The sequence below is a fragment of the Palaemon carinicauda genome, chromosome 13, assembly GCF_036898095.1.
Source record: "Palaemon carinicauda isolate YSFRI2023 chromosome 13, ASM3689809v2, whole genome shotgun sequence".
Classification (NCBI taxonomy): domain Eukaryota; kingdom Metazoa; phylum Arthropoda; class Malacostraca; order Decapoda; family Palaemonidae; genus Palaemon; species Palaemon carinicauda.
In genome coordinates this window covers 122,364,258-122,381,757 of record NC_090737.1, presented here as the reverse complement: position 1 = coordinate 122,381,757, position 17,500 = coordinate 122,364,258, and the positions used below count along the sequence as shown (strand labels likewise).

At 31.9% G+C, this 17,500-nt stretch overlaps 1 pseudogene; it reads left to right on the top strand.

Annotated features, from left to right (window-relative positions):
• The window catches only part of LOC137651783 (sodium-dependent neutral amino acid transporter B(0)AT3-like), a 258,740-nt pseudogene that overhangs the window by 113,933 nt on the left and 127,307 nt on the right, over positions 1 to 17,500 (top strand).

Below are 17,500 nucleotides of genomic sequence, written 5' to 3'. Positions count from 1 at the left end.
TCTTTACTGTTAATTTCTTTCTTATTTTCTTACCCCCATCATTCACTATCCCTTTTAGTTCTATTCCGAGAGAATTTTATCCCTTTTTTTAATTTTTACTAACCCAGAATGGAAGAGAAAACCTGTCATAACGATTTTCGAAAAAATTTTCAAATTTTATTTTTTTCAATTTCGTTTTTTTTTTTCTTTTCCTTCTATTCAAATTCGCTTCACTGAATAGGTTTCCTTCCTTCCAGCATTCTCTGGATGTTTCATTCATCACCACTTTTTTATTTAAAGGAATTAATCATATCTCTTCTATTATAAAAAGTTTGTGGAAATGTTTACAACTGAACTTCTTCTATCCTGCTGTTTCTATTTTGTTTTTTTACTAAAAATCATTCATGTAAAATTTGGAAGAAAATTGACTGAAAAATTATTTGTTTTTATGTAGAATTTTCAAGAAAAAAAAAGTTTGACTAAAAAACTAACTTTTTTTTATAACAATTTGTTCTAAGAATTTGATCTTTCAGCAGTGGATGAAACCATCGATTCTGAGAAGAATTTTAAAGAAATAAGAATGGGAAAAATAACCTTAAAGAAATTGAGTCCCTTTCTTAAAGAAATAAAAAAGAAAGAGCATCACCGGGTAGTTTTGGTAAAGATTTATTGTAATCGTGATAAAAATACCTGGGAATCTGAATGCAAATATTTCTGGAATATGAAAATTATACGGTTTAGAAAAAAAAAATATCTGATAGTTTTGATGAAAATGTTGGAGAATTTTCTTTATGAGAAATATTTTAGATATTAATAAAAATCTCTGAGAGCTTAATGAAAATCTTTGGGATCTTGATAAAAACTCTGAGATCTTAATAAAAATCTCTGAGATCTTGATTAAAATCTCTGAATTCTTGAGAAAAATCTGTGATATTTTGATTAAAAGTCTCTGAGTTCTTGAGAAAAATCTCTGAGATTTGATATTAACCTCTGAGATCTTGACAAAAATCTCTGAGATCTTGATAGATATCTCTGAGTTCTTGATAAAAATCTCTGAGATCTTTATGAAAGATCACCGAGATCTTGAGAAAAAGCTCTCAAGATCTTGATAAAAGTATGTGATATTTCGACAAAATATTATGCTGTTTTTAAGCAAATTTTTCTTAATTTCTTATTCCATAATTTCTTGGGACCCAGATACAAAATTTCTAAGGATCTTGTTACAAAATTTCCAATGATCTTGGTGCAAACCTATTTGGAATGTTTAGAAAAACTTTTCTAGGAATCCTTAGTTAAAACTTTTAGGGGTTTTGATAAAGATTTTTATAAAATTCTTTGGGTATCGATAAATATCTCCTAAGATCTTAAAAATCCTCAATAATGATAGTTATTTTGATATAGATATTGAGTGTCTACTAAATTGAATTACCTGTAGATAGTTTTAAGGGGGCTGCAATCAATCTCTGACTGTTATGATTAATAATCTTTAAATGAATTGGAAAACACTTCTTGGGTCTAAATAAAACTCAGCGAAATATTCTTGGCATTAATAACAACATTTTGGAGTTTTATTAAAAAAAAAAAATTGTGGCTTTTTGTAGACACCTAAGGAGATCTTTGTAGAAATGCCCTGGTTCTTTATGAAGATATATTAGTTTCTTAAGAAATTTCTGGGTGTCTGTGAAAATCTCTGGGAGTCTCATTAAGGAATATTGAGGATTTTAGTAAAAATATCTTGGGTCTTGATAGAAATATCTTTAAATATTGATGAAGAGTCGTTTAGAGTATTGATAAGAATATCTAAGAGTTTGAGACTTAGCATAAGCCTCCCGTTCTTTTAAAAAAATCCTGATAAAGATATGTAGGATCTTGTGTCACTACCTCAAGCAAAAATGGTATATCTCGGTGTTGGCTACAGAATACAGCTTCCCCTTACAGGACATTAGCATTAACGTATGTTTGTAGTAGATATAAGTGTTATAAAACTGTAAAAATTGAGCCCATTTTTTAAAAAGTATTTATTATGTAGCTTTTGTGTACGTGTGTAGAAAAAAAAGTAGTATTTACAGTTTGTGTTGTAGTTGATGCGTTGCATTTGAGCTTATAGTAAACCTACTTTTGCTATTTTGATAATCATGACAATGATGATATTGATGTCAACGATAACAACAACAGCATTGATAATGATAAAAATATCAATGGTCTAAAAGAATAACAATAATAATTTTCTCTTAAAACAGAAAAAAACTAATAAAAAAGATAATGAATAGTACACAAATGCAGTAAATAACAAGAAGAGCATTGATGATAACAATATCAATGATTTTGTTATTAATAATAATAACACCCTTAAAACAGAAAAAAACTAAATAAAAAAAAAAGGTAATGAACAGTACATAAATGCAGTAAGTATAAAAATGATACAGGAGCTAATAATAATGATAAGAGCATAATACTTATAGATATGAGTAGTGTTGTTATTACTATCATCATAAGTAACGATGACAGAGGTAATATTACCATCTTTAATTATAAAGGATTACCTATGATACTGTGATAAAGTTATTTCTTAGACTGTTAACTGCAATAGGTAATATTTTCCCAATGTTAAATAAAAAACGAATGAGTGAAAGTATTATTGGAATTTTCACACCTATTTTATTATCTAATTTCCCTCTCAAAAAATTTAAGCATTATAATTTTTCCATTCCCCAATTAATATTAAGGATATGCTAATGATTTAAACCTTTTAATGATTCTGTTAAGAACACATCTTCTGGTCTTATTCCAGAAACTACTTTCAAGGGCAACTTTAATAATCTAATCCCCATATTAGAATTGCAGACGAATCTCCATTATTGAATTAAGAAATAATGTTAAATATAATCTTTAGTTGATTTAATCCTGTAAATATAGTTAAGAACCGATTTTATTAATTTGGTACAAATAATTCTACTGATCAATCAATGTTTTATTGATTGAATTCCAAAATTACTATTAAGGACAATTTTTTTTTTTTTTAATTTCAACAGCACGTTTAAGGATAGATTTCTATTCGATTGAATCCTAAAAGTTATAATAGGCAATATTTCAACAGTTTTTAATCTATAAGTATTCAGTATTTGGAATATTTAATGAATTCAAGAAATCTGCAATGCATTCTCTGAACAGTATTTATGTAACATATCAATTCTTAAATTGACCTTAAACTAATGTTAACTTCTTTTTCCACCGAAAACAGCTAATTTCCTCACCAAGGTTTTTAATAGAATGAACAGATATTGTTAATAAATAATCATCAGATTTTTACCCTATGTAAGTGCTGTGATATATTTCAAATAATTAGAGACAATTTACTTATTGATTTTCATATTTCAAAATAATCCTTCCTTCATTTTATATTCTTTCACTTCTCTGTTACTTATTCGACTATGATAACTTAATTATAATCTCTGGCAAGTCACTCATTAATGCCAATTGAGTGAATGTTAATAATGTATAAAATGAAATTAATAAGCAAAGCAAATATGCATTGTACCAGATCAAGTTTTACAATTATATACAAAAATCTCTGAAAACTAGGTTATAAAGTGTATAAAACAGCTGACAAAGTCTTGAAACGAGAGAGCTGTTCTCCTTTTCCAAGGAGAGGAGAACAGATCTGTCTTGAAACGAGAAAGCCGTTCTCCTCTTCCAAGGAGAGGAGAAAAGCTTTGTCTTGAAACGAGAAAGCCGTTCTCCTCTTCCAAGGAGAGGAGAAAAGCTCTGTCTTGAAACGAGAAAGCCGTTCTCCTCTTCCAAGGAGAGGAGAAAAGCTCTGTCTTGAAACGAGAAAGCCGTTCTCCTCTTCCAAGGAGAGGAGAACAGATCTTTCTTGAAACGAGAAAGCCGTTCTCCTCTTCCAAGGAGAGGAGAAAAGCTCTGTCTTGAAACGAGAAAGCTGTTCTCATTTGCCAAGGCGAGGAGAACAGCTCTGTCTTGAAACGAGAAAGCTGTTCTCCTCTACCAAGGAGAGGAGAATAGATCTGTCTTGAAACGAGAGAGCTGTTCTCCTTTGCCAAGGAGAGGAGAACAGTCTGTCTTGAAACGAGAAAGCTGTTCTTTTCCAAATAGATTTCACGCCCTCTGTTTATGCACAAGCACTATACATTTAGTGATACGTATTTCAATTTGCACTATCGGTTACGTGCATGCTTGAAATATACACTTACACTTTTTTATTGGTGGAATAGGTATCTGCACATAAATTAAATAAACAATAATGCCTATAAGCTTATATAAAGGTACATTTATATTCCTGTGCTAATCCTCTTATTAAATCGAATTTAGTATAATTGTCAAAAAAATAGTTACAAATAAAAACCACAAAATTGTTTCGGAAAAAAAAAAAAAAAAAAAAAAAAAAACGATTCTCCTCCGAAACTCCTTCCCCGGCATCCTTCGAAGGACCCATACCGAATACTAAAGGATCCTCTAACGCCCTTCCCTCATTCCCTCTTAGGCGATCTCGAGTCCTACCCGTTCAGAAAAAGAAGAGCTGGGCGCCCTTGCGTCTCCACCCCCGGGGGACGCCGTGCCCACGGGCACCGTCATGAAACCCGGGGAGGGCGTCGCCGAAGACAGGGAGTCCTGGGACAGCAAGTGGCAGTACCTCCTGGCTGTTATAGGATACGCCGTCGGCCTGGGCTCCGTCTGGCGTTTCCCTTACCTCTGTCAGAAGAATGGTGGCGGTGAGTACCTGTCAATATCTGTTGTTTTTTGTCTCGAGTGATTATCCTGTGCATCTGTATATCTCTCCTCCAATGATCTGAATTTCCAAGGGTAATTAACATTATACTGTATGTATCTATCACTTTATTTACTTAATTTTTCGTAGTAATTAAATTTATAACTGTAATCTACATATTCAATTGTTCACAAATGATCTAACTTTTAATGGATAATTAGTATTATACTGTATGTATCTATCACTTTATTCACTTAATTTTTCGTAGGTATTAAATTTATAACTGTAATCTGCATATTTAATTGTTTTCAAATTATATGTCTTTTCATAGCTAATTATTATTATAATGTATGTATCTGTTCATTTTGACTTAATTTTTCGTAGGTATAACTGTAATCTGCATATTTATCTGCGTTTTCTCTTTCTCTTTTCTATACATATTCGCCAATTATCTGATTTTCATTGCTAATTATTCTGATACTGTATGTAGCTATCACTTTATTGACTTCATTTTGCGTTGGTATTAAATATATAAATGTAATCTGCATATTTATCTGCTTTTTCTCTTCCAATTATCGAAGTTTTTATATCTCCATATGTTCGCTAATTATCTGACTTTTCATTCCTAGTTATTCTTATAATGTATGTATCTATTATTTTATTAACTCCATTTTTCGTGGGTATTAAATCAATAACCGTATTCTACATATTTATGTTCCCCCCCCCCCTCTCTCTCTCTCTCTCTCTCTCTCTCTCTCTCTCTCTCTCTCTCTCTCTCTCTCTCTCTCTCTCTCTCTCTCCCCAGCGATTAGTCTGTGTATCTCTGCCCGCAAATGATTTGAATTTTCAATGGTAGCTATTGATTTCATTTTCCATAAATATTAATTTCATAACTTCATGTATCATAAGTCTTTTAATCTGACCCAATCAATGCCTTTTATCTCTTTTTCATGTATATATTTATGTATGATTATGCATGAATATTTTTCATATGTAAATTACGTTTCTTTGATTGCTACCTGAACTTTCTATCTCTATAATGATTATCAAATTTATGTATATTTAAAGCTAACACCACAATTATTGAAGGAAATCACCTCGTTGTGTATAAAAGCTGAATATGGAGTCAGTGTATACTCAGCTAGGAGAAAATAACTTTTTAATTTTACAAAAACGGGTGATCACGGCTTAATATGACTTTTATGCTTCAATGGCTAGTAATATGAAATGATTATGGAATGTTTAGAATTGGTTTTCATTTTTCAACAGTGGAGTCATTTATGAATGACATTCTTTTTGATTGAGTTTGACTAGATTTTTATGATATAAATTTTGCATATTTTACCTTATATGGTTAAATAATTGACGTTTGAATACATTTCAGATGAAAATCTTTAACTTATGGAGTTTAAATAACACAAGACTTTTTATTAATAAATGCATTGAAAACTTCAAATATATATATATATATATATATATATATATATATATATATATATATATATATATATATATATATATATATACATATATATATATGTATATAATATATATATATATATATATATATATATATATATATATATATATATATATATATATATATATATATTTACAGTATATATATATATATATATATATATATATATATATATATATATATATATATATATATATATATATATATATATATATATATTTACAGTATATATATGTATATATATATATATATATATATATATATATATATATATATATATATATACATATATATATATTTGTGTGATATAAAACAAAGTTAGATTAGGCCTCATTTGGTGTCTACATATATTGTCTTTTACATTTTTTAAGTTTGATCAAGTATTTCAATTTCCCTCAGAAAATTATTCTGTCTTCATAAGTTCAATTATGATTTTCGTTTCGTGTTAATGTCTTCATAATAGATTTCTTCACTTGATTATTTCATAACACCTATCATAAGAACTTCCATCGCTATTTTCAATTGCCTCCGCCTACAAAATCATAGGAGGTTAGATTTTAGCACTGGTTAATTCACCTTTTTGCCTGATTGTTAACAGGATTTCGCAAAATATTGATAATTTTTTTTTTCAACACAAAATGGACCAAAGGTAGAATTCCGAATTCTGGAAGAGACCCTAATCTGGTTAAGGGATCTTTTGAGTGTGAGTTGGGATTGTTCAGCCTTGGCGGAGGTTTGCAGTTTCCAAGGGGTCTTGTTTATGCAGTTTTTGTCTCAAAAAACTACTTTTGAGTAGTCTAATATGACTTTGAAGGCTTGAAGGCCGTCCATGAATGGCAGGTGAAAGGGACAGTGATATCCTAACCAACAGGACAATGCCCCACAGACTGACCATATATACATATGATCAGCGCCAAAACCCCCTCTCCACCCACGCTGTGACCAGGGAGGACCAGGCAATGGCTGCTGATGACGCGGCAGGTAAAATTTAGGCTCTCCCAAACCATCGCCCATCCTTAGCTCACAAGGATGGTGAGGTTGCAGACACTGCTAGAAACTATCGAGCTTGAGTGGCACTCGAACCCCAGCCCGGTGGATCACCAGGCAGGGACGTTTTCCAATAGACCACCACAATCCTAAAATAGAATAGGTTGCTCTAGGAAAGATAAAGGTTCGAAACATTGAAAGTATTTTTCTAATAAAAAAAGAAAAAAAATATGAATGGGAATCAAAATAGATTCTTCTGATGTAGGGCTTCTAAAAATAAACTTGGAAAGAAAGAAGATTGAAGGATAGAAGCTCCTCGACCATAACACGAACCATTTTGTAGTTCTAAACTATTTGAACACAGCTAACTCATAAATTGATTGATCGATTTTAAGTTTTGTAGCCTCCTGACATCGAAGGTCATTGACGCTGATATCGTTTATTATAAATTAAAGATAAAAGGAAATTCAATACTACAGAATATTCTAGAAGTTTTATTCCAGCTGTGACCAAGTTGTGGAATGATCTCTCTCATTGGGTAGTTGAATCAGTAGAACTTCAAAAGTTCAAACTTGTAGCTAATGGTTACACGTTGAACAGGCTGACATAAGTCATTTTACAGTTTGTATAGGAAATATCCGTTTTGTTGTTGTTACTGTTTTGAAAATATTTCATTTCAATTGTTAATTATTTCTCATATCATCTATTTCCTTATTTCCTTTCTTTACTGGGCTATTTTTCCCTGTTGGGGCTCTTGGGCTTATAGCATCTTGGTTTTCCATCTATGTTTGTAGCTTAGCTAATAATAATAATAATAATAATAATAATAATAATAATAATAATAATAATAATGAAAATGGGATAGCCTAGCCAAGCAGTACATACGTTAATTAATGTTCCGTTTTACATTTTTTTTTCCATTTATGAATGCATACGGATGTATCTACACTAAAAGTACATTTTGTCTTTAAAAGAGTCTGATGAATCTATAACGAGTTTATAAGCACATTAGGAAGGCCCTAACTGACCGACATTGTAAAGTAGACCAACTAACAGCACGTTAGCCCTGTCTTCCACTCATTGCTGTTCTCTCTCTGCACGAAAAGGTATACAAACAAACACGACTCGACCAACCGTGAAATCCCTTGAGTATGTTAGCCGGCACAAAAAAATACAATTACACGAGCAAGCAGTTGCAAACAATGAGCCGAGCAAGCAAACAGCGTGTTCAACAAAGTCTGGGCTATTTTTAGGAGGCTGGTGTACAGCCAGAGAGTTCAGGGTAGAAGGTCTGTTTTCCAGGAAGAGAATATAAGCTTCTTTATTTCTGATTTCAATCTAGGAAGGAAACAGATGTGTATATATTTCTCTATTAGCCTCAAGGTAAAAGTAATGTTTCTTTACTTTTGTATCAATTCCTGATTTCAATCTAGGAAGGAAACAGATGAGTATATATTTCTGTATTAGCCTCAAGGTAAAAGTAATGTTTCTTTACTTTTGTATCAATTCCTGATTTCAATCTAGGAAGGAAACAGATGAGTATATATTTCTGTATTAGCTTCAAGGTAAAAGTAATGTTTCTTTACTTTTATATCAATTCCTGATTTTCAATCTAGGAAGGAAACAGATGGGTATATATTTCTGTATTAGCCTCAAGGTAAAAGTAATGTTTCTTTACTTTTGTATCAATTCCTGATTTCAGTCTAGGAAGGAAACAGATGAGTATATATTTCTGTATTAGCCTCAAGGTAAAAGTAATGTTTCTTCACTTTTGTATCAATTCCTGATTTAAATCTAGGAAGGAAACAGATGAGTATATATTTCTGTATTAGCTTCAAGGTAAAAGTAATGTTTCTTTACTTTTGTATCAATTCCTGATTTCAGTCTAGGAAGGAAACATATGGTATATATTTCTGTATTAGCTTCAAGGTAAAAGTAATGTTTCTTTATTTTTGTATCAATTCCTAAGGAAAATAAGCTTTCTTTTTTTATCAGGTCTAAGGAGAAAAGGCTTGTTTTTATTATTTTGTTTTTGTCTGGTAGAAGGAAAAAAGGCTAGTTTTCATTTTATTTCTATCTGTAACAAGGAGAAAAGGCTTGTTTTTATTCTAATTATCAGGTCTAAGGAGAAAAGGCTTCTATTTCATTTTATTTTTGTCAGGTCTAAGGAGAAAAGGCTTGTTTTCATTTTATCTTTATCAGGTACAAGGAGAAAAGGCTTGTTTTAATTTTATTTTCATCCGTTACAAGGAGAATAGGCTAGTTTTTATTCTATTTTTATCAGGTCTAAGGAGAAAAGGCTTCTATTTCATTTTATTTTTTGTAAGGTCCAAGGTGAAAACGCTAGTTTTCATTTTATTTTCATCCGTTACAAGAAGAAAAGGCTAGTTTTTATCCTACTTTTATTAGGTCTAAGGAGAAAAGGCTTGTATTTCATTTTATGTATGTCAGGTCTAAGGAGAAAAGGCTTGTTTCAATTTTATCTTTATCAGGTACAAGGAGCAAAAGCTTGCTTTCCTTTTGTTGTTTTTCAAGGTATTTGGGAAAATTGAATTCCCATGAATCTTAGACAAGTTTCAGAGCTAATCGAATCTTTCTTGAATAGAGAAAAGAGTACTCACTTATATAACAGTACCATAAAGGAAATAACAATTTTTTATAATTGTATTCCCATAAAATATAAGATACTTTCTCCTTTTCGTATAATCCATGGAGGTAAGTAGACACGTCCTTATTTTTTACATCAGGAACAAATAAAACAACTATTTGATTACATTTTGCACTTTTTCCAGTAATATGATGTTTCTTATCTGAGTAATAAGTCTGCATAAAGAATAAGGATAACTGACGTTTGCATTTACTAAATTAAAACAATAAATGACCTATTAATTTAGTAGCGTCTCTGCTTGGTGGTCCCAGACTGGAGTTCGGGTCCCGCTCAGACTCGTTAGTTCTTTTATTATCTGGAAGCTTACCCTCCTTGTGAGCTAAGGATGGGGTGTTTTGGGGGAGACTATGGGTCTACCTGCTGAGTTATCAACAATCATTGCCTGGCCCTCCTTGGTCCTAGCTTGGGTGGAGAATGGATTTTGGGGCTGATTCTATGTATATACAGTATGGCCAGTCTCTAGGGCATGGTCTCGTTTCGTAGGGCAGTGTCACCGTCCATTGTCTCTGCCATTTATGGGTAGGCTTTGAAGGACGAACAAGCGATATAATTTCAGGACAATTGAGTGCTAATCTCTCATGGCATAGTGAGATTGGACATAATAATGTCCATTGAGTTTAGATAAAGCTATTAAAACTTACAGTGGCTTCGGAGTATAGGGTAAATCATTGTTTGGATTGCAAAATCTATATAATTCTTATGACACTCATGATTGTATGTTATTTCCATAAGTACTGTACTTAAAAAAGTTCAAACTTACTGCAAATGTTTTTTATGTTGAACAGGCTGACATGTCTCTTTTCATATTTTATATATGAGAGACCTGTTTTAATGTTGTTTCTGCTATTAGCTCTTAGGCTAATAGCATCCTATTTTTCCAACTAGGGTTGTCGCTCAGATAATAATAATAATAATAATAATAATAATAATAATAATAATAATAATAATAATAATAATAATAATAATAATAATAATAATAATATTAATAATATTGTTAATAATAATGATAATGATAATAATAATAATAATAATAATAATAATAATAATAACAATAATAATAATAATAATAATATTAATAATAATAATAATGAAACTATTAATAATAATAATAATAATGATAATAAAAATAATAATAAAATAATAATAGTAATGATGCTACTACTACTACTACTACTACTACTACTACTACTACTACTACTACTACTACTACTACTACTACTACTAATAATAATAATAATGATAATAATGTATATCAGAAAGACCTCACTCCCAATTAGGAGCAAGACCTAACGTCTACATAAGACCACCTCAATAAGGAAAAATTGTTCGTCAAAAGATAATTGATGTTAATCGGACGAATGTCATAAAGGCCTCGATAATCCCTTAAAGGAAGTTGTCTTACGACCCCCATTAACTTCACGGCTCTTATTCCTAAAAATTCCGAGAGCTGACCCTGGGTGATTATGACCTCAGAAGGCGTTCGTTAGACTTTTTTTATTTCTTTCGTGGTGTGTCTTATTGCTGGGGGTCGTTTCTGGGTGTTAGAGATGTCACATTCAGAAGAGAAGAGGGGTTTTGCACACAAAAAGGAAAATAAGATATTTTTCTTTAGGATGAAAAGTGATGGTGTTTTATGGCCAGTCTTCACAGAGGGGGAAAGGGAAAAAGGATTTCAGGCTAAAAGATGAAAATATGTTTTGGTTGATGCCCTACCCCCCCCACCCCCCAAAAAAAAAACAGAAACAAAAAAATAAAAAATAAATCTATTGCTATATTTTCCAAAGAAAAAAAGTAATGGCATTTTTTGGACAGCACCTCTACCCACAAAAAAAAAAAGAAACGAAAAAAAAAAAATCTTTTGCTATAGCTTCCTAAGAAAAAATTAATGGAATTTTTTTGACAGCACCTCCCTCCCAAAAAGAGAAACGGAAAAAACCCAAAAAATCTTTTGCTCTAATATTTGCCTAAGAAAAAAGTAATTACTTTTTTTGGACAGCACCTCCCACCCCAAAATAAAAAGAAACGGGAAAAACCTAAAAAATATTTTGCTATAATAATTTACTTAAAAAAAAAAATAATGGTAGTTTTTGGACAGCAACGCCCCCCCCCCACCTCCAAACAAAAGAAACGGAAAAAAAACTAAAAATCTGTTTTCCTATAATATTTTCCTAGGAAAAAAAGTAATGGCATTTCTTGGACAGCACCTCTAACCCCCTAAAAAAATTAACGGAAAAAACCCAAAAAATCTCTTTTGCTATAATATTTTCCTAACAAAGAAAGTAATGGTATTTTTTAGATAGCACCTCATCCCCCCTAGAAAAAGACACGAAAAAACTCCAAAAATTATTTTTCTATAATGATTTACTAAGTAAAAAAGCAATAGTATTTTTTAGATAGCACCTCAACCGCCGCCCCCCCCTCCACGAAAAAAATAACGGTAAAAGACCCAAAAATCTTTTGCTATAATATTTTCCAAAGAAAGAAAGGAATGCCATTTTTTTGGACAGTACCTCTCCCCCCCCCCACAAAAAAGAAAAGGAAAAATCCCAAAAAATCTTTTGCAATAATATTTTCCTAAGAAAAAAGGTATTGGCATATTTTGGACAGTACGTCCCCCCCCCCCCAAAAGAAGAAACGGGAGACCACCCCAAAAATATTTTGCTATAATATTTAACTAAAAAAAAAAGTAATGCATTTGTTGGAAAGCACCTTACCCCCCCCCCAAATAAAAAAAAAACCAAAATAACAAAAAACCAAAATCTTTTGCTATACTAATTTACCAAGAAAAAAATAATGGTAGTTTTTGGACAGCCTCCCCCCCCAAAAAAAAAATAAAAAAAATAAAAAAAAGGGACTCCATGCCAAAATACGAAAATACTTTTTTGGCTGACACGGCAACCACCCCCACCCCCCCCTGAAAAAATAAAAACGTTTTTGGCCTTTAAAAGGAAATAAAGAATAAAATATTCAACCTAAATAAGATTAATGAATCAACCTCATAAAAGGATATGTAAATTCCCCCCCAAAAGTAGCTCTGAGTCACCAAGTTCTCTTCTATCAAAAAAAAAAAAAAAAAAAAAAAAAAAAAAAAAAAAAAAAAAAGGCAAAAAAATGATAATTGGGAATTCACCCAAGATAAGAATAGGTTCTTCGACCCACAAAAGAATAGTGACTTTGCGTATAAATAAGAATAGGTACTGTGCCAACGTCCCCTCCAAAAAACGATGAAGGGAAAACAAAAGCTTCTTCAAGGTTTCGCCAAGAAAATTTTCGAAGGAAAGTCGAAGGGAAGTCGAAGGAAAGTTGAACGAACGTCGAAGGAAAGTCGAAGGAACGTCGAAGGGAAGTCGAAGGAAAGTCGAAGGAAAACGCGTCTAAATAAAGGCTTTGGGAAAATTCATGGCGATGCCTTTCTCGCCTTCAAATTACTGGAAGATCTCTGTGCGAGACCCATGGGGAGTGATTCCATTGTCAGAAATATAAAGGGATAGAAGGTTAAGCCCATTTTGGCTTCGTAAACATCAATTCTGATGTTCTCGAGCAATTTATCCTTAGAAGCTTTTAATGATATGGTGTTGAAAGCATCCATTGCATTCAACAATTCGCGTATTGAATTTGACCTTTTATCAGGTGCTAATACTCTAGAACAATTTCGCTAAAGGCAACTCAGTCGGGCAATAGGGCGATCGATATCCAGGCGGGATATCACGTATCATCATCGGGGGAAAAATGGAGCTCTATGGATGGCAGCACCGAGTGAATGCCCACCTTCTTTTGCTAGATGAAGGCAAGCCTTTCTGCACGTTCGCTGCCGTGCATTTAGCTACGTGCTTGCACGTTTAATGAACACGTGCATTGTCGTAAGAATGTTCTGGTGGATACACGCTTTCTGAAATAAAGAAAATAGATAGGATAAACAATTGAGCTTCAATGTTAAAAAACCTAATTTTAATCGGAAATTCTCCGTAAAATATACTGTTCTCAGTCATGTTTCAGTAAAATACCAGTAACCGTAATTTTTCCCTACTTTGTTATTATCTTTCACGGGTTGGTAACCGTAATATCACTCCTCTTTGTCGATAGATCTGTTTTTAAAACGGTAAATGCCGGGCAATATTTGTTCCAGATTTTTTTTTTTCAAGTGATGGTCACTGAAAAGTGGTACCCTTATACACTTCTTTTTAGAACTGATGGAGAACAATGCACTTTAGACAGATTATGTCACTTAAGGTTGTTGTGGCCTGATTGGTAACGTCTCTGCCTGGTGTTTGCCAGACAGGGGTCCGAGTCCCGCTCAGACTTGTTAGTACTTTTACTGTCTGCATCCTTATGAGCTGAGGTTTGGGCGGTTTGGGGGAGCCTATAAGGCTATCTGCTGAGTCATCAGCAGCCATTGCCTGGCCCTCCCTGATCCTAGCTTGGGTGGAGAGGGGTCTTGGACACTTATCATATAATATATGGTTAGTCTCTAGGATATTGTCCTTCTTGCTAGGGCAATGTCACTGTCCCTTGCCTGTGCCATTAATGAGCGGCCTTTAAACCTTTAGGGTACACAGAGGAAAGGAGAGAATTCTAAAATCTTGATATGCATTATCCAAAACTGATCAAATTGGTTGACCATCCTCTTCGCCATATGCTCCTAATATGTAAAATACTGATGTTGGGTAAGAGATCATCATCTATGGTAGGATACTTTTAAGCTTCTTGTGACGTATTATTTTTACTAATAGTGTATGCAACCCGTGAAAAATGACGGCTAAATATTTAGATAGATATGTACACACACACAGTTTCAACCGTTCCCATCCCATCTCCCTTTCCTAGCTACAATCCACTGATACGGCAATTTATGGGAGACTGTGCTTTCCGAATGTACCTCTCGGGGTACCTCCTTCCATCACAGTATGACTATTCCCTCTCCCACTGCACACTTAGCGTGACAGGAAAGAAATATACAGTATATATATATATATATATATATATATATATATATATATATATATATATATATATATATATATATATATATATATATATACATACATACATACATACATACACTCATATATATATATATATATATATATATATATATATATATATATATATATATATATATATATATATGTATATACATACATACATACACACACACACACATATATATATATATATATATATATATATATATATATATATATATATATATATATGTGTGTGTGTATGTATATACATACATACATACATACACACACACACACACACACACACACACATATATATATATATATATATATATATATATATATATATATATATATATATATATATGTGTGTGTGTGTGTGTGTACATACAGTACATATATATATATATATATATATATATATATATATATATATATATATATATATATATATATATAGATATATCAAGACACTTGGTCTTCATTATGTAGGAGAGGCTTCCTTGACGAGAATACTGATATTAGAGATGATAATATAAGAGAGTTGAGATAGCTCGTCCCAACTCAAGGGACATTACGTACCATTCTCATGCCCAAGCAAAAGCATCTTTAATCTACATTTTCGTTTAAGGACTTAAAATGAAATTGGTTATCCTTGGCCTGGATTTGCTCAACTTCGCTCCTTTTCTATCAATGAAGACTTACTATATGATATTATTTAATGCTTACTTCAAAAGTTCAAAGTTGCAGCAAATGTTTTATAGTTTATATATGACATATCTGTTTTGACGTTGTTACTGTTTGTAGAATGATTTATTGTTAACTTGTTCTCATCATTTATCTATTTCCTTGTTTCCTTTCCTCACTGGGCTATTTTTCCCTGTTAGAGCCCTCGGGATTATAGCATCTTGCTTTCCTAACAAGGGTTGTTGCTTGGTTAGTAATAATAATAATAATAATAATAATAATAATAATAATAATAATACAGATATATAAGAATAATATCTATTATTTTTTAATGTGGTTTCTATGAATATTTTGAACCAAATCCTAGTACATATAATATTAATTTTGTTCACTTAGCTTTTTACGAACCTATTTACTAGCTGGAAACCAAGATTTGGTTATTTTTCCGGTTTTTGTTCTTACTGCAAACAAACTTTCTCTCCGAAATTAATTAGGAAAGTACGACAGTTCGTGGGGAAAGTTTAATTGCTACTTTCCCACCACGATCTCTTATAGTCATTCAAGTCTGGCTGTAACAGCTTGTTAACATTTTCCCAAAATGTGCGGTTTTCATAACCTGATTAAGTTTGCAACACTAGTGATTTTTTTTTCTGAAGCTAAAGTACAGGGAATAAAGAAATAAACTGCTTTAATTACTTATTTTGTAATAGTAGATAATTTTTCCTAAGCCAAAGTACAAGCAATGAAGAAATAAGCTGTTTTGATTACTTAGTTTGTAACAGTAGATATTTTTTTTTCCTAAGGCAAAGTACAGGGAATAGAAAAATACTGCTTTAATTACTTAGTTTGTAACAGTATTTATTTTTTTCCTAAGGCAAAGTACAAGGAACAAAGAAATGAGCTGTTTTGATTACTTAGTTTGTAACAGTATTTATTTTTTTCCTAAGGCAAAGTACAAGGAACAAAGAAATGAGCTGTTTTGATTACTTAGTTTGTAACAGTAGTTATTTTTTTCCTAAGCCAAAGTTCAGGGAGAAGAAAAATGAACTGCTTTAATTACTTAGCTTGTAACAGTAGTTATTTTTTCCTAAGCCAAAGTACAGGGAATAGAAAAATAAACTGCTTTAATTACTTAGTTTGTAACAGTAGTTATTTTTTTCCTAAGCCAAAGTTCAGGGAGAAGAAAAATGAACTGCTTTAATTACTTAGCTTGTAACAGTAGTTATTTTTTCCTAAGCCAAAGTACAGGGAATAGAAAAATAAACTGCTTTAATTACTTAGTTTGTAACAGTTGTTATTTTTTTCTGAGGCAAAGTACAGGGAATAAAGAAATAAACTGCTTTTATTACTTGGTTTTTAACAGTGGTTATTTTATTTCCTAAGCTAAAGTACAGGGAAGAAGAAATAAGCTGCTTTAATTACGTAACTGGCAATACATGAGACAATAGCTTTGTCAGCTTTTCTTTTCTGTGGTCATTAAAGTTTATTTTGTGTGCAAGATACTTTTTGAAATGTTTTTTTTTATATTTAGAGCTAAATTCCACATTCAAAGAACTTAATAAAAAAAAACATATTTAGGTTTCGGATTGGTCGTTTTTCTGCTTGACTGTTGACTTACATTTTTGTATCTCTTTGACTGTCTAATAGTCTGTTTGTGCCTGTTTGACTGTTGACTTATTGACTTTTGTCTGTTTGACTGTTTACATGTCTATTTGACTATTTACTTGTCTGTTTGTGTATTTTTCACTATTTACTGCGGAAAAACTCTGTGGATTTTGAGAGTGACATGACAGATTGGACTTACTGGTTTAAGATATTGAAACCATAAACAGAATTACTGTAGATTATATTACTTTTGCGAAGAATGTCTGACAAAAAAAAAAAAAAAAAAAAGATATGTCTGCAGATAGACAAATAGGGTCCCACAAAAGGATGGTAAGGTTGTAGCGACCAAAGGAACTAACAAGTTCGAGCGGGACTCGAACCCCAGTCTGGCGTACACCAGCCAG